The sequence below is a fragment of the Callorhinus ursinus genome, unplaced genomic scaffold (assembly GCF_003265705.2).
Source record: "Callorhinus ursinus isolate GAN/ISIS: 27379988/994484 unplaced genomic scaffold, GSC_fseal_2.0 scaffold15, whole genome shotgun sequence".
NCBI lineage: Eukaryota > Metazoa > Chordata > Mammalia > Carnivora > Otariidae > Callorhinus > Callorhinus ursinus.
This window is the reverse complement of record NW_027397077.1, coordinates 19,904,090-19,922,908: the sequence shown is the minus strand read 5'-3', so window position 1 is coordinate 19,922,908 and position 18,819 is coordinate 19,904,090. Positions and strand designations below refer to the sequence as shown.

Genomic DNA, 18,819 nt, shown 5'->3' with positions numbered 1-18,819 from the left:
CTTGCTTGCAATAAAAAAAGCCAGTGCACAGCTGGTAAATGCAAACATATCAACTTATTGTTTTTCTGAACTGCTGCTCTTTCCCTGGGAAGGCTAGATTTAGAGCTTATGTCATTTGCGAGTCTTCGATGGCAAGCAACAGAAAGTGTTTCTGCTAGCTTCCATAAAAAGGAAGGATGTAGAGTGCCTTACACATTCTAAGGCAAAGCAGAGAAAGCAGACCTCTCGGAAGAGCAGGACCTGAGGATCAAGGGAGCAGGAATCCATGTCTGTTGGTCCACCTTCTCTGATACTGTGCTTCTCTGCTGAAAATTCTAAAGCAAGGGAGAGAGAAATGGAAATGGTTTTGCCTGGGGTCATGTGCTCAGTAGGGGGTGGGGGCATGGACTTTGATTGACATTCTCAACCAAAACTGGGGAGGGAGAGGCTGCCAAGGGAAACTTGAACTGCTCTTTCCAGAAGAAGGCAAAGGAGGTTGGGAAGACACAAGTAGCCCTGCCCTCAATCCAGCATGCATCTTTGTAGCACATTGTCTGTGATGCCCAACACTGTAGGGTAAAGCATTCTGCCATCTTTCCTCCACTAACAGCCACCAGTTCTATGGCAGACCTTGTCTCATGATCCATTTACCTGTCCCCTTCTTTTAACGTCCTCTCTCTAGGCCGTTCCACCAAGAGCACTGGTAGTCAGTATCAGCTCTATTGGCAAAAAATGTGAAAGGGAAGAGAGCAACGGGCAAAGAAAGAAGGAAAATGGCTGCAAATGGGTTAAAATGGTTAACTTTCTTCTGGAGACATCCAGCTGTCAAATATTTATTTCCAGAGACCAAAACCTTTCTCATTAGAAATTCACTGGCTTGGTCACTGCTGCCTGGAGCTGTGGGTGTGTAAATGTCAACTCTTTCCCTGGCAAGTCGGTGAAATTTGCTGATGACACAAATCTGCGTAGGTTTGGGAGAAGGCAGGATTGTGAGAAACTCCAGATGCATCACAGCAAACTGTGTGAGTCACTCAGACTGGTCAATGGAGAGTCTGCAGGTTGGGTGGCGGTAGGACAGAAAAGAGAAATTAGCATATTTAGCACCAGAAGAGGAAAAAAAAAAAAAAAAAGAAGTCAAACTTAAGGGCAGCAGTGTTATTAACTGGCCTTCTACAGAAATCATCTCAAAATCTTTCTTGGAACTGTGTACTAAATTTGACTCTTCCTATGTCAGAGAGAGAGAAAAAGGAAAAAACAGGGCAGAGCTTCAGAGCGAGGCTCTGGTTCCTATACTCAGGATCTATTTTTATTAATGTTGATAATAATAACAGTTAACCATTTATTGATGACTTACTATATTGCTGAATAGTACGGGGCACTATTCCTGGGCATTTTATATATATCATTAGTCTGCTCAATAAGTATATGAGGAAATGCAGCGGACAACACTGAGGCTCAGTTCGATTGTTCAAGGTCTTCCGGCTCATAAGTGGTAAGGAAAGGATGCAAAATAAAGACATTACCACTCCTGCCATATAAATAGCCAGTGCCTCATTTCTTAAATGCCTCGTGCACTGTTAGTGGGTGTCCTTCAGTGTGAACATGGGATGTCTGTGATCAAGAGTCCCACACTGGAGGTGTAAATATTTATTAACGTTTTCATTTAACAGATACCTATTGAGCTGTTCCTCTATGCTAGATATGCACCTTTATTGCCAGAGCAGGAGCCCCACTAGGAAGGTCAACTTCTTAATGCCCATTTTTATACCCATGAGCAAGAGGCTCTTAGATGTTTCTCTGACTTGGGGCCTCTTTGAGCCTCTCACATCCTTATTTAACCCTTTGATCAAAGGGGTAGAATGCGACAGACAGACGTTGGTCCCTCCTCTCTGCATTTATAACTCTAACCTGAGTTGGCTTTAATGCCTTTACTTAAGAATGGGGATGGCAAAAGAGGAAGTCACAATGGGATGTGCAAGAATCGGGCATGTAGTAGTAAGCAGTGAGGAAAGAAAAGATTTCTGAGCACCTGCTGGATTTCCGAACACATTTACCATATTTAATTCTCGTAAAAATCCTGCCACATGTAAGTGATCTGCCCATCTTATTTCACTGTTCAACACACTAAGTATGGAAAGTTTCGATGGTTTGCCCAATGATTCACAGCTTGCAAATGCTAAAGTCAGAATTTTTCATTTTTGTCTTCTCTTTCTCTCGTCCTTGTGGGCTCCACCTTCCAAATATATTTCGTATCTGACCACTTCAGAGGAAAGAGCCCCTCTGGTACCCACAACCCCAACTGAGCCACCATCCTTTCTTGCCAGAACTCTTCCAACACAGTAAAGCTGTCGTCCTTGGAGGACCTTGCAAGGGCCTTGGAGGGTCTCTATGATTCAGAACCGCAACCGTAACCTGAGGGGGTGCCTCTTGTCCTCCCCCTGCCATCACTCACTGCATTCCAGCCATCTGGCCTCCAGCTGTTCCTTGAACACCTAAGCTGCGTTCCTTCCCTGGGACTTGGCATTTGCAGTTCTTTCTGCCTGGAATGTTCTTCCGTAGAGCTCACATCCTTCATGTCATCTTCCCAGCAAGACTGGCTCTGTCGAGACTATTGAAAATTATAGCTGTACCAGAGGCCCAGCCTCAGGGTGGTGTGGTAGGCAGAAACTGCTAGGTGGCTTCCATGATCTTTTCCCCTGATGTCACTTCCATGGTTATGTTACATTATACAGCCAAAGGCAAAGGGAAGGCCATCTGGGTCTACAATCACAAAGAAGTAAATTCTGCAACAACCTGAAAGAGCTTACCATGGATACTTGCCCCAGAGCCTCCAGATCAGAGGCCCACCCACCAACACCGGGTTTCAGATTTGTGACTGCCAAGCAGAGAAGGCAGCAGAGCCCCCTGGTCCTCGACCTACAGAACTGTGAGATAATGAATAAATGTTGTTTTCAGCTGCTGAGTCTGTGGCGAGTTGCTGGAGCACAACTAACAGAGATGGCAAATAGGATTCATCTCTCCTGGCAGATCTGATCACTGAGCAGCGCCTGCCCACACAGCTGTGTTGAGAAGAGCTGGGAGACTCCACGATGGTTTAGAGTATCTGAGAGTAGCTGCGTGTCAGCACATATCCAGTCTGGGCTCTTTCCCCCCGAACTGGAATGGTGCGGTTACACGGACTTCGTGAAGTTAATTGGGCTGGGGTCAGAAACAGAGAACATGGTGCCATTAATGAAAACCAGCCAGCAGAGTAAGGAATCCAGAATGTATCTCTAATCTGTTTGAGCTGCCAGGACAAAATACAGACTGGGTAGCTGATAAATAGCAGAAATTTCTTCCTCACAGTCCTGGAGGCTGGAAAAGTCCAAGATCAAGGTGCTGGCCAATTCTCTGTCCGGTGAGAGCCGGCTTCCAGGTTCATAGACCACTGTCTTCCTGCTCTGAGCGCTCAGGTCTCCATTATAAGGGTACTCATCCCATTCACTAGGGCGCCACCCTCATGACTGAAGAACCTATCAGAGACCTGCCTCCTTATACCATCACGCTGAAGGTCAGGATTTGACTATATTACTGGGGTGGGGGTGGGGGGGGACACAAACATCCAGTCTTTAGCAAAGACTTAGAATGCGAATCCTGTCAGGGCACAGATTTTTGCTTGTTATAATGACTGTTCTATCCTTAATGTCTTGAACAGTGCCTGGCATATAGTGGATTCTCCGTAACCTTTTTTGAATTAATGATCTAGGTCACAAGGAATAGGAGTTAAAATCTGGCCTGGTGGTTAACTGGATGTATTGGTGCTCAAGTGGCCTGAAGTCAAATTCCATTTCTACCACTTAACAGTGTCCTCCTCTCCAAGAGGGAGACAAGAGGATTTCTTTGCAGTGTGGTCGTGAGAATTAATTGAGACACTGAGCATGACCCAGGGCCTGGCACCTGGTCAGATTTAGTGTGTGGAAGCTATTTTAGAATTACCATATCAGTCAAGTTTCTTAGCAGCCGTGAGCTCAGGCTGATTTAGTCAGGGAAATCTGTATTCAGAAGTTATCAGGAAGCTTACTGAATCCCCAGGAAGGCTGGAGAGTCAGATTCTTGAGTGCAGATAAATCAAAGGGAAGCACTCTTTTGAGTCAGACAACCAGAAGCACACTGGGAAATGGATCCACAGGGACATGGCGGCCAACACCATACATGGTTGAGGCTTTACTCACATACCTCAGGGTGTGTGACCTGGACACTGCCTCTACCCCTGCCACCCCTAGAAACCCACATTGTAGCTGGTCAGAAGACTCACATGCTCCCCCATCCCTGCTCCTTTGTGTCATCAGATCCATATTCTAGCCCATATTCTAGTCTAGACAGGTACGTGTGATTGGCCAGGCCTGGCTCATGTCTGTGCACCACCTGCCAGAAGAGCCGGCAAATGGAGGTTTTTCACTTTTCACCCTCTCTAGTGTGAAATAGGCTCCATCTTCCATTTATTAAGCAATGATTCTCCAAACCTAAAAAGAGCGTAAGTGCCAGGCAGCACTCCTCACCCCACCTCCCACCAAAAAGACAAAACTCCCTACATTCATTGTTAAGTTGCAAATTTGGGGTCAGAAATACTGTTTCGAGAGGGCAGGGGAAGCTCTAGGATCTAGTCTCAGGGATGATTCATGGGGGCCTTAAATAGATCTAGAGGGGAGTGTCTTTTTTTCCATTTAACACTGGCTTTCAACTTGACCTCTTATGATTAATTCTGCCCCAGGGTCATGCATAATTAATGGATCACTTACATCTAACCTCAGAATATGGTTGTAGCAGGAAGGTACCTGTAAATATGAGCTTTATCTCAGCGCAGGTCCAGAGCTCTTGGCCTTCATGGGAGGACCTGCAGAGTCCTTCGACATGTCCAAGGGTGAATCATTCTGTGGTTATAAAGTCAAGCGTTGACCGTCCTTCTTTTTCTGCAGTTTTTATACCTAGAACACCTTATAAAAAGTAATCCTGTGTTAACAGGTAACACTTACCTACTGCTTGTCATTTTGTAGCCACTGGCTAAATGCTTTAAGTTGTACGTGGTCTCATTTATTTCTTCCTTCTGTGAAGCGGGGTGTAATTATGCCTGTTTTATAGACCAGGAAACTGAGGTTTAGGGAAACACGTCAACCAGGTTGTAGATTGTGGAACTTGGACTTGAACCAAGGTGTGCCTGACACCAAAGCCTGTGGTCTTCACCACCAATTTCTGTGAACCTGATAAATGGTGAGCACTAAAAGCTCTCTGCAGAGCTAGCTATATTCTTCATCGTCCAGCGTTACGGAGGGTCCGTCTTTGGTGAAGTTTGGCGTAAGGACTGTGGAAAATTCACAGATGCCCCTTCAGATTTGGGGTGGGATTTAGGAATTTTGGGGATCTCCCAGTCTTTCCTCAAGGTTTTGCCGGCAGATGAAGTTTCCGTCTTTTTTTTTTTTTAATGTAGTAGCAATATGAGAGAACATATAATTTTTTCTGTAATCAAGATAATGAACTGAGCTGCCTATATTTATTTCCATTAGCACAGTGATTACATATAATTAAAACCAAGGCATCATCATCAGAAAAGGTCAGATAACAAAAAACATAGGTTGGAACAGATGAATTCTCTTTTCACGGAAAAGATTGGTGCAGGCCCTTCTAGAAGGAATGCCCGTGTCCCTCCCTCCTCTCTGCTTGCCCCCTGTGCTCTATGCTACCTTTCCTCTCTCCACCACATTTCACCTTTAAACATACTACTTTTTTTTTAAGATTTTATTTATTTATTTGAGAGAGAGAGAGAGAGAGAGATCACATGGGGGGGGGGGACAGAGGGAGAAGCAGGCTTCCCGCTGAGCGGGAGCCTGATGCAGGGCTCAATCCCAGGACCCTGAGATCATGACCTGAGCCGAAGGCAGATGCTCAACCAAATGAACCCCCCAGGCGTCCCCATACTATTTTATTTCTTAATTGTATTTCTCTTCTGTCCTCCTTCTTCAAAAATGTAAGCTCCTTGAGGGCAGGAGTCATCGTCTCCTTCCATGATACATCTCAGATGTCAGCACGAGTCTTGCTGCATCGCAGGTACTCAGTAAATACTTGTTGAATGAATGGGTGATTGTAATACCTAGTGGTAGAAGTAGAATAAGAGGAGAGGAAATTCTTTAAAATGAGGGCATATGTTTGCACCACTGTTTCAATTATCTATTGCCGTGAGACAGGCCACCTCACAATGCAGTGGCTTAGAGCAGTCACCGATCTGTGGCCTACCTCCCATTCTGTGGTCAGGAATTTGGGCAGGGTTCAGCTTGCCTCACTTGCCTCTGCGCCCCATGGTGCTGGCTGGGGCAGTCGAGCTGGTTCTGGAGAACCCCAGCTGGCCTCTCTCACGTGACTGGGTGCTGACTCTTGGCTGGGGCGCCTTAGTTTTCCTCTTGTGGCCCATCTCCGCATATGGCCCCTCATTTTACAAGGGCCTTTCTCTGCATCTGGTGTCTCTTTCTCCCCAGCCTGATAGTCTGGACTTCTTCATGTCATGTCTGGGTTTCCCGTGGGAAAGTGGACGCTGCAGAGCCTCTGAAGGCCTCAGCTCCAACATCCCAGAATGTCACTTCCGCCACAGTCTGTCCCCAAAGCCAGTCTGTCCGAGAGCCAGCCCAGATTCGAGGGCTGGGGAAAAGAACACTGCCTCTTGGTGGGAGGATCAGCACGTGAACCTGCAAGAAGAGTGCAGATGCAGAGGAGAGGGCTCCTTTTGTGTTCTGCGTTGTTTTGTTTTGTTTTTTTCCAGCTTACTTTATTGTGGTAAAATCCACGTAACATAAGATTTATTGTTTTCGTCATTTTTAAGAGTAGAGTTCACTGGTACCAAGTATGTTCACCCTGTTGAGCAGCCATTCCCACCATCCATCTCCAGACCTTTCTGCACCTCTCCAAACTGAAACTTTGTCGTCATTGACCAATAATCCCCCATCCCACTCCCCCTCCGCCAGCGCCTGGTAACCACCATTCTACTTTCTGGCCCTATTAATTGAACTACTCTAGGCATAACCTATCTCGATCCTTCTGCGTGGAATGATACAGTATTGATACAGGACTTGTCCTTTTATGATGGGCTTGTTTCACTTAGCATAATGTCCTCAATGATCATCATGGGTCAGAATGCAATGATGCAGCATGGGTCAGAATTCTGTTTTGTTTTCTTCATTTTTTTTAAATTTTATTTACTTGAGAGAGAGGTTGAATGAGAGAGCAAGCACGAGTGGGAGCCGGAGTGGAGGGAGGAGCAGGGGGAGGGGCAGAGGGAGAGGAAGAAGCGGACTCCCCAGTGAGCAGGGAGCCTGACTTGGGGCTCGATTCTGGGACTCCAGGATCATGACCTGAGCTGAAGGCCAACGCTTAACCGACTGAGCCACCCAGGCGCCCCGGAATTCTGTTTCTTTTTAGGGTTGAATATACTCCTTTGTATGTGGGTGCCACATTTTGTTCCTCCATTATCCTCCAATGGGCACTTGAGTTGCTCCCACCTTTGGGCTATTGTGAATAATGCTGCTATGAACATGGGTGTACAGATACCTGTTTGAGTCCCTGCTTGCAGTTGTTTTGGATGTATACCCAGATGTGGAATTGCTGCATCACAGGGTAATTCTGTGTTTAATTTTTTGAGAAACGTCCATACTGTTTTCCACAGTAACTGCACAATTTCACGGAGAGGGAGCTTTTGCAAATATTCAGTTAGACCACAATAATATACTCTCATTTTCTTTATATAACCTATCTTCACCACTTTTATGAGGAATTGTTTTTTAACTTCTTTTTTTTTTTTCCGGCTGAAACGTATTATAATACACATTTTTTTCCTTCGTTTTTGAAAGTCTTCCTTTTTTTTTTTTTTTAAAGACTTTATTAGAGAGAGAGTGAGCGAGAGAGAGCACATGAGCAGGGGCAGAGGGAGAGGGAGAGGGAGACTGAGAAGCAGGGAGCCCGATGCAGGGCTCGATCCCAGGACCCTGGGATCATGACCTGAGTGGAAGGCAGGCACCCCGAAAGTCTTCCTTTGTTTTTCCACATGTATTTATGGTCCTGGAGACCTTCATTGTGTCAGGTTTTCTACCTTTTCTAGGTAACTCCTCCCTTTAGTGAAGAAAAGGTCTATTCCAAGTTCAGCTAAGTGGCCAGGGGCACTTACCCCAAGGTTTCTGCTCTCTGCCTTGCTCAAACTCTGTAGCTCACACCGATTTCTGGGCAAGGGCAGCATCATTTCCCTGAAAAGTTTTGGAGAATTGCTCCAGAAGACGGCTCTGAAGTACCTTCAACTTCCCAGCATTTTGCCAGCCCTCTGTGACTAATCTGAAAATGAATCTTTTGACCAAAAAAAAAAAGAGAAAGAGAAAAGCACCCTCCCAAGACAAATAATGAGAAATTGCTAAAAATAATCGATGTTTTATTGTTTCTCTTCCTAAAGGCCATATTTTTGGCTGGCTTTAACTATTATTCGTTCCCCTGGGGCACATTTCATTTTTGCTGAAAGATTGTATAGGAAGGGGGAATAGCTTATAATTTGGGCTACAAATTGTGTGTGACGTTTCTGTATCTTGTTTGGTGGTTCTTACCTCGATTGTTGCCTAAGAAGAGCTTCTTCTTTCACAAGCACTGTTTGAAAGCAGGTAATGCCCCTCATAAACAGGCATACCCCTTCTATAAAGATATATATAGTTTGGCTCATTTCTGTGTTTTTTAAAGAATGGGATTCATGATTTTACCCCTCACATTTACAATATTGTTCTGTACCCCAACCTGTAACAGAAGTAATTCTATTCTTCATGTCCCTACAGCCTTCAATATTGGAAGGATGCCTATAAAAGTGGGTGTGTTGGGATTTGCTGAGGCCTTTTTGAAGTAAGGACATACTTCTATTTCTCTTTGAAGGTAAACTTTGGTTCAGTACTTTCCATGGTTCAGCCACCCCAGTAGGGATTCTGCAGGGTATTGGTAAAGACCAAGGGCTCTGTAGTCTTGCACGCGTAGGTTTTACTTGATATATGCCTAATTGCTAACTGTGTGCTTCAGGGCAAATTATTACATCTTTGTCAATCTCAGTTATTGCCCCTATAAAATGCAGAAGTCAATAGTACCTATCTCAGTGGTTTGAGGTGAACGGTCAAAAGTGCTTGGTACAAAAGTATGATCTAAATAATTATTCTTACTATTATTAAATTATAAATTCCCTGAGGACACAATCTTTTTTGGGGGGAGAGGCACAGTCTCTTTTGATCTTTGAATGCATGGTGTTTATTGACGCATAGTATTTCTCTTTTTTTAAAGATTTTATTTATTTATTTGAGGGGGTGGGGCATGAGCGGGAGGAGGGGCAGAGGGAGAAGGAGAGAGAGAATCTCAAGCAGACTCTGTGCTGAGTGCAGAGCCCAGTGCAGAGGCTTGATCTCATGACCCTGAGATCATGACCTGAGCTGAAATCAAGAGTCCAGATGCTTAACTAACTGAGCCACCCAGGTGCCCCAATACATAGTATTTCTAAATAATCTGCTGAAAGGAATTGTTGCACCAAAAACAGTGCATATATTGTAGAGCTCTGTATAATTAGCATTTTTATGCCATATTTTCAATTTAGTAATAATGATCATAGCAACTAAGTTTGGTTTTTTTGTGTTTTTTGGGTTTTTTTAGCATTCACTGAACTAAGCGTTTTACGTATATTAACTCATTTAATCCTTAAAATAACCTTGGGAGGTAGGTACTATAATATGCCCATTTTACAAATGAGAAAAGTAAGGCCAGCCAAGAAAAGTTAAGTCACTTCCCTCCTTCAGTAGGTCAGTGAATAGCATAGCCAGAATTTGAACTCACTTCATCTGGTTCCCAAATCCGTGCTCTGTATGAGTTTTCAAAGTTTTTATTCTCAAGACCCCTTTAGTCTGTTAAAATAACTTGTTTTTGAGTGGTATATATCTGTAAATATTTACCATAATCAGAATTCTAACTGGAAAAAATTTTTAAATTACTGACTTATTTAAAATACAAGAATAAGGAATTTGTTACATGCTATCATAAATACCATATTTTGCAAACAAAAAGAAAATGACTGGGCCCAATGCCATTATTTTTCAAAATCTTAACGTCTGGCTTAATAGAAGACAGCTGGATAATCACATTGGCCTCAGCATTCAGTTTGTTATGATATCACAAGTGATTTAGCGTCTGGAAAACCTCATTGACCATTAAAGAATGAGGGCAACATCTTAGTGTTATTATCAGAATAGTTTTATCTCATGGACCCCTGAAAAGATTTTGGGGGTTCCTGGAAGTTTCCAGACCACACTTTGAGAACTACTCTCTACCTTTGCCGGCTCTTCAGGTAAGGAGTATATGAACTAGATAGAACAGGGAAGGGGAGAAGTATTAGTAGCTGTTTCTAAATCACACCTACTGTTCTAAATGTCACCTACTGTTTCTTATTGCATTTACATGATTGGTCCAAAGAAGAAATATTTTTAATATCCATTTTATAGGAAAGAACAATCAGGTGAAAAGATCATCAGAGACGCCCCAGAAGAGCTGAGATTTGAACCCATGTCATCTGAGCCCCAGGTAGCCTGCTCATTATGCTGTTTTCCCAGGAAGTTGTTGACATACTACCTTGTTTCGTAGGCCACTGGGAGTGAGGGACCTTTATGAATCAGGACTTTGGGTTGTTAGTGACAGAAGTCCAGTTCAAACTTACTTCAACTGAAAGTATTGCCAGCAGAACCGAGCGGTAGATTAACTTCCAGCACGACTAGATCTAGGAGCTCATCTGTCACCTAACTAACAAAATCAGACCTCACATTTTCTCTCTCCATCCCTTGGGCTTGGCTTCCCTTTCATTTGGCATCATTCTTAGGTGGGATTTGACCTGAACACCTCTAGGCTTTTTCTAACCAGCTTGACAACCTCTGCAACAAGGAAGTGAGTCTTTCTCAAAAGTTTCAGGACTAGTCCTGGGGATGACGCTTCCACTTAGAACAAGAGTCTGCCCGTAAGCCAATCCCTGGGCCAAGGAGGAAGGGGGCTGAAGGTGGCCAGGGTTAGGACCATGGGCCAGTCGTTGGAGCCCAAGGGTGGAGTGGGGTTAACCCACCTACTCTTATGTTAGCTTCAGTTACCTCATCTGAGAGTGGGGAGGGATAGTTCCTAAATGAAAACCGGGATGTTTTGACCCAGGAAAGGGGAAAAACCCATTAGGTAAAGCCCCACAGATGGCCACAGTAGATCTCATTTTTCCTAAATATACCCTTTACGCTCATACCCCATATGGAATCCATTGGTTTTTTTCTTCCCTTCCTTTTCCTCACTCTACAGGGTTGTTATATGTGATGCTGTGGTCATTTCAAAATGTTCTTTGGTCCTCTGTTGTCCTGAAGACACATCAGACATACACACAAAATGCTCTAAAAATAGGTACCAGGCAACAAAGTAGCACACAGAAATGAACTTAAGAGTCCAGGTTAAATGTCTGTGAGTCAAGAGATTCTGCAGAGGATCACAAAAGACACAAATTGGGGACAGAGCAGCATCTTTGATGTATAAATTACAGAGGAACGGGCACACAGTGGCCTTTGTTCTGCAAGAGTATTCCGAAGGAGTCCACTTCTCTCTTCCTGGGAGACAGTGGGTTGAAGTTGAAAGAGTATGAGTTAAAAGCCAGACACTCAGCAAAAGCTGGATTCCCGTTCTCCTTCCCTCATCATCCAGCGCTGGGATTTGCATTCTGGCCAAAGTCTGCGGGTCCAAGTCCAAGTAGAATTTGAGAAGCGTGCCGTCCCTGTTCTTTCCATTTTGCTGCCCTCACACGTGGAATATGTACATTTTCCAACAACTGGTGTCCACGTAACCGTTCAGTCCTGCACCCTGATGAATAGTTTTTTGGGATGCTTGTTTCCACTGGAAAGAGGTGTAATTCAGGAGAGCAAATGATTGGTTGTTGCTGCCACCGGATAGCCCAGCATGGCCTGTACTTGTAAGTGCCATGGACTCAATTTTGTGACCGGGTACAGGTGAATTGCAATGTAGTATTAAAACTCTTATTTAAACAAGATTTTTTTTTTAAGCAACTTAGGATTTCTATTTAAAGGGTACTTAAAAAAATATTTCAAGCTCTTCATGTTATGACTGAGCATTATTATTAACTGCTGTGATGCATTTGTTTAAAAAGAGAAGGAAAAATGTAGCTTGTGTTTCGTGAAGCTTGTTAAGCTGTTAGCCAAGCGTTAGGAATCCAGATATTGTTCCATTTATTTCAAGTGTCAAAAACAGCCACTCTGAATTAGTCTTTACTTGAAGATTTTGCTTTGAAATGTTCAGGGATTGTTTTCTCCAGAGTTCCCTTTTCCAACCCAAACATGCACAGATCGAAATTTCTTGCTCAGATGATTATAATGCTCACTCACTCCAGTGCAAAACAATGGAAGAAATTGGCATTTCTACAACCAGTTGGAAGCTTTTATCTCCAGTTTTTTTTTTTGTTTGTTTGTTTTGTTTTTTTTGGTTTGATACTTAAAACTGCACTACGTGCATTTGCCTGAGCCCTGCTTTCATTCTGAGTCCTGATTGGCCAGCAGTAAGCACTGACTAGCTTGGACTTTCCATTCACAACTTGCTTTTTGATGTTGCACTGTGGGGGCATTTTTTTTTTCCAGTTTCCACTCCTTCCATCACCCCCAGTTTTGGTAGAGAAAAGTCTCCCTACTTTAGTTAGTAGAACTCCGCCTGGTAAAATGGAGACCTATTTCTCTTCATTAGAAGACAAGTGCTTTCAATACCATTGCATTAGTCAGCTCAGGCTGCCATAGCAAAGTCCCACAGACTGGGTGAGTTAAATAGCCCAGATTGATTGTCTCACAGTTCTAGAGGCTAGAGGTTAGCCCCAAGGCTAGAAGTTCAAGATCAAGGTACCACAGGATTCATTTCCGGTGAGACCTCTTTTCTTGGCTTGTAGACAACCACCTTCTTGCTGTGTCTACACCTGCCCTTTCCTCTGTGTGGGGGGGGGGGGGCAGGGGACAGAGAGAGAGAGAGGGAGAGAGAGGGAGAGAAAGAGAGATCTTTGGTGTTTCTTCCTCTTTTTTTTTTTTTTTGAGATTTTTATTATTTGAGAGAGAGTGAGAGTGAGAGAGATCACAGAGGAAGAGGGAGAAGCAGACTCGCTGATGAGCAGGGAGCCTGATGTGGGGCTCAGTCCCAGGACCCTGAATTCATGACCTGAGATGAAGGCAGTCGCTTAACCAACTGAGCCACCCAGGCGCCCCTCTTCCTCTTCTTTTTTTTTTTTTATTTTTTTAAAGATTTTATTTATTTATTTATTTGACAGAGACAGAGATAGCAAGAGCAGAAACATAAGCAGCGGGAGTGGGAGAGGGAGAGCAAGCTTCCCTCAGAGGAGGGAGCCTGATGTGGGACTCGATCCCAGGACCCTGGGATCATGACCTGAGCTGAAGGCAGACGCTTAACGACTGAGCCACCCAGGCGCCCCCCTCTTCCTCTTCTAACAAGGACACTAGTCCTGCGGGATTAGTGCCCTACCTAATGAGCTCCTTAGAGACCCCGTCTCCAAATACAGTCACAGTGTGGGGTTAGGGCTGCAATATATGAATTTGGGGGGATACACAATTTAGTCCATTAGAATTATCATATTTTTTTTTCTTTCATGAAGGGTAACATGAAAGTCTTTTCTATGCTTCTAATTCACGTGGCATTCTTGTCAACCACAGTCTCTGCTGGGAGATCTCGGCAAGCACGCTGTGGGTGGAAAAAGGACACAGCAAACTCTTTCAGCTGCTGAGAGTGACATGCAAGATTAAAAGCACAGAAAATTTAATCTCATCTCTCCTTGTTCTCCCCTCCTGTAAATGTAGCCTGTCCTATTTGTAACTGTCTGTTTATTTCACGGGCTTTTTCTGATGGATGCCTGTTATTAAAGCAGATAGGGCCCTGAAGTGGTAATAACAGAGAGCTCCCAGGGAGAAGAGGTTTGCTTAGTGGGGAGATGAGCCCTGTGTTCAGCAATCTAGTCTTTGTCAAGAGACTGGGAAGAAAAAATCAGGGGTAGCACTTCTACCTTCCTTCCATCATTTTACCATTGAGTTTAAATGCATCAGGGCATTGCCCAAGATCCTTGGCTTTGGCCTCTAATTCTGCCCACTTGTTTATGGATTTGTAATAGAATAGTGTTTGGGAACTGACAGAAATCATCTCTTGTTGTTCCAGAATTTTGGCCAAGACCCAGAGTATGAACAGAAGATGCAAGTACCCTGTGTTCTAAGTTCAAAAGTTGGGGCCATGCAGCACTTGCCAGTGGGCTCTATTTAAGTAGAAGGGGCCTTTCTGGCTTCACCCACAAACTGATCTGGTAAAAGAGGCAAACTTGAAAGAGAGAAAGGTTGTCTTTTTAGGGAGAAGAGAATTTCCCAAAAGCTATTATCTCCCTTTCCTTCCTATAAGAGAAGTAGGGGGTTATCCCCTCACTGTGAGCTGACCAAAGCCAATTTGATCCCTCCAGATATTTTGGAAGCCGCCAAAGAAGCTAGAGTTGGTGTTAGCTAATCTTCTATAACCTTGCTCCAATTTAATGAAAGCAGGCCTCGGACCAAATTCTCCCACGCATACAGACATTGACTAGATGAATATTCATTAGCAAAGCAGGCTCAAAACAGCTCACCAACCCCTTCTGCAAGCCCAGTGCAGTCCCAGCATGCCGTATAGCTGTTTAGTGGTGGGGCTTATCCCGGCTACACACTGGAACCAGCAGGAGAGCTTTAAAAAGGTCTGATCCTGGTCCTCCCTCAAGAGATTCCTACATCATTTTCCTGGGTGAGACCTGGCTCTTGGGATCCTAAAAACTCCCCATGCAAGGTTCCTGTTCAGCCCAAGTTGAGAACCAGTGTTTGAGAAGCTCCCATCCTACCCTGTACGAAAGGTTCATTTAAGGCCAACCCAGCACCATCACAGAGGCAGGATTCTGACTCCACTCGTTAGGACTCTTTCAATTAGAAAATCTCCATTGTCTATGCCTAGGGGTGTCATCATAAGAGTGCGGGGTACAGGCCAAAGTGGATTTTTTTCTTTCCAGTTCACGCAGAGGTGGGAAGTATACCCAGACGATTTTAGCCACTTCAAGCATTCTAAATACCTTGGAGTTCGCCAGCCAGACCCTATTTCTAACATCCATCATGCTAATTAACACGTCATTAGTTTCACCAATAAGAACCTGTTTTGGCATCCCTGATGCTAATTAACAACTGCTGGTTGTTGATTAAACTCAGCTAAGGAAGTGTGCATATGGTAGCTGTCCTTGGATTATGGCCCTTTCCAGTGCGGTGCTAAGTGGCCTGAGTCTTGTGTATTCTTGGTCACATGTTAGCTTACAACCCCCAAATTTAAGACTAAACTAACTGGCACATACATGATATCACCCTAATTATGCAGATGTATGTTAAACGAAATTACAGCCCCATAGTGCTGCATTTTTTCGAGGCCGCAGGAGGGACGTTCCAAGAGAGAGCTGTTTGTAAAGTCTGGACATGTCCCAGCTGCCAATCATCCCCTCTCTATGCTCCAGTCAAGTCAGGGCCTGGTGATCTTCTTTGGTGTGCGTTTGCCGAGCTGTGACAGTGGCTTATAACCTGCTGGGACCTTAGCGATAAGATTTAGCCAAAAAAACAAGAGAGAGGGGAGTAGTGGGATGGTCAGGCACAGGTTGGGCCAAGGGCCCCTCTGGTTCTGCAGAGGTGTAGACCTGCCCTCGTCATGCTTGAGGGTGCTGGAGCTGGAGGACAGAGAGAGGAAGTGAGGTGGAGGCTTTGGACTTGGAGAGAAATGTCGCCACATATGTTAAAGGAATGTGGCACCAGACCGCCAGCTGGGAGTCAGGCAGACTGGGGGCTAAATTCTCTCAGGAGGACCTCCAATGACTGGGGCAACTAGGTGCCACTTGTTCATACCAAATGCACATAAAGAAACCATGCTAGCTGTGCATAATCTCCGTGTGATCCCACTGCGTTTGTTGGCTTTTCCTGCAGTAGTACTGCTTGGCAGTCCATCCCTAATCAGAGTGGCCTGCAACAATGATCACTGCTTCTTGCTCATGTCAGCTTTTCTAGAACGGGTTGGTGTCATACTTCAAGGTGTGAGTTGAACTATGCTTGTTCACTAGGACTTAGCCTCAGATCTGCTCCCACGTGTTTAATTTGGTACCCAGGTCAAAGGGGCAGCAGCTACCTGGGGAAATTTTTACTCATGGCAGTGAATGAAGTGCAAGAGAGCAAGCTCTGCTGCTCATGCGTGCACTGAGATTCTGCTGATGTCATGACGGCTAACATCCTATTGGTCAAAGTGACTCACATGACCAAGTCCAACGTCAGGGAGGCAGAGGAAGATACTCCTTCTGAAAAGGTATATTGGAGAGATGAATGTTTTTGACCCATCTCTAATCTGCCGCAGGGGCCGATAAGGAGGCACATCTCCTGTTTCCTTTCATCTTCTGTGTCCCAAACACCAGAGCAGAAGGTTGAAGAAAGAGAGAGTACCTCTGAGGCAGACCACACGCCTCTGCCTTAAGTTTTTAGCCACCTGCCCTGGTGGGATGGGGGAAGGAATGTTGATCCAAATACAAAATAGGGGTTTTAAAAGAACATGGGCTTAGTCTTAGAAAACCAGAATGCGACACCTGAAGTAATTGGAAGTTAATGAAAAATTAGAGTCAGATAAAGATGTTTATTGATGGAGACTTCCACCTGATAGGTAAGGGGAGTTTGACACAGCAAGGTTGAACACTGAGACTGGTCACGTGATGCCATCTCATGTTTATACCTCAGTGTGCCCAGACGCTGCGGTAATCTGTTACATGCGTCTGCTTTGATGTCATTGTAGGAAATGCCTTGTCTGGTGGTACATTTCACGTGAGCTGTGCCTGGGGAAATTCACTTAGTTGGCAGGGCAAAAGGGGACAGACCTGGATGTCTCAGTGGAGTCTTCTTACCAAGCTCTAAGAAGTTGCTTCCCCTCTTTGGCATTCCAGTTGCCCATGTGCTCATTATAGATAATGCTGCCTTTTCATCGAGTCACGTCTGAAAGTGCGCTTCACAGACCTCATGTTTGAATTATGTTACAACAGTTTCTGTGGAAAGCGAGGATTCTCTCATCAAATAAATTTGGGAAACTTCAGTTTAAATAAATGTAATAGTTTTCTTCACTGCAGGACTTTTCAGAGCCTTAAATATGCTAAGATTCATTGTGAATATCTAAAGAGGAATATTTTGTAATGATTTTTCAAAATCATTTTGATTAGAGAATGCTTTTTTCCCCAAGGAATACTAGATTTGCACCTGGTGATGCAGCAAATGCTTCCCTGGGGAATTTATACAATAAATTGGGTTACGTTGCTTTGGGTTTTGGAGAAAAGTGGTAGGTAAATTCATGAGTTGTTGTTGTTGTTGTTGTTATTATTCTGTACTTTTCTTCGATGTACTATTTCAAACATACCACCTCCACTAAAATTTACATTACCTTAGAAGCTTGAGTAGTAAGATCAGTTTCCAGCAAGAGAATGTGACAGTGATTAAGTGTTGGAGAGAAAAAAAAGCATAGGGAGAAAATGTTGAAAGAAATAAAAAATCAGGGGCACCTGGGTGGCTCAGTCAGGTAAGCATCTGCTTTTAGCTCAAGCCATGATCTCGGGGTCCTGGGCTCGAGCCCCGTGTTGGGCTCCCTGCTCTGCTTGTTCCTCTACCTCTGCCCCTCCCCCTGCTCCTTCTCTCGCTCTCTCTTTCACTCACTCTCTCTCTCTCCAGTAAATAAAATCTAAAAATAAATAAATAAATAAAAATCGACCCAAAAAATGAATCTGTCATCATTGATTTGTCTCATTTCCAGGCTCAAGAATCCTAATTCCTTTCTTCCTGTTGGATAGCTAAGCTTTGTCTCAGACTAGCCATCTTTCAGAAACTTCACGCAATTGTTTTATTCTTGGCTCTGTTAGCAGCACATCCTTCCTGTTCTTGACTGAAACTCCATTGCCAATCCCTCAGTGACATTTCTGAGCATACTCTTTTTCCCTCGCTCCATTTTTCTTTGCCCACAACCCCCGCCACTCAACAGCCCTGGAAAAGTCCTGTCATTCTGTTTTCTGTTACTAATTCCAGGCCGCCATGTTTTTGTAAGTAAGGACTCTCAGAGTCATGTGAGTGACATCCCTGAACATGAAGGGTTTTTTGCTTCAGCTGGCCTCTCATCTACTTGTCAGCATGCCAGGGTGACTTCTTTCCCAAACCCCCACAGCCCATTCTCTCAGCACGAAAAAATAAAGGCACTCATGGGTTATATCTTCAACTTGATTCTCTGATTCTAGACACACCTGCTCCATCATCTCTCTTCCCCTCCTTTCTTCCTCAGAAGGTCAGGGAGAGCCTGAACCTCCCCCTCCTAAAATAATAACAATAGCTGATTCATTTAATCCCCATTAATTAGGTACTATCAATATGCCCATTTTATAGATGAAGATAGGTACACAGAGGTTAAATAATTTGCAAGAGTCTCAGTTAATAAATGTCATACCTGAGATTTAACCTGGTAGTCTGGCTCCAGAATCCAGGCAATCTATTTTTTGTTCATTCCTATCATCTTAAAAAAAAAAAAAGACAAACTGCTTTGTAGAGCTATGATTCACTCATCATGAAATTTTCCCATTTAAAATGAACAGTTTAGTGCGTTCTAGTGTAATTACAGAATTGTGCAACCAACACCACTGTCTTAATTCCAAAATATTTTCATCACCCCAAAAGAAATCTTGTA

The 18,819-nt window shown here is 44.1% G+C and overlaps 1 protein-coding gene across 3 annotated transcripts in view; it reads left to right on the top strand.

The window, feature by feature from the left end:
* PRICKLE2 (prickle planar cell polarity protein 2) overlaps positions 1-18,819 on the top strand; it is a 314,675-nt gene that overhangs the window by 111,211 nt on the left and 184,645 nt on the right. The window contains exon 2 of one of the 3 annotated variants that reach the window (XM_073901504.1): positions 10,506-10,584. The exons of the other annotated variants lie outside the window; for them this stretch is intronic. The gene's annotated coding sequence lies outside the window, so the exon portion shown is untranslated. The remainder of the gene's footprint in view (positions 1-10,505; positions 10,585-18,819) is intronic. 3 annotated transcript variants of the gene reach the window in all.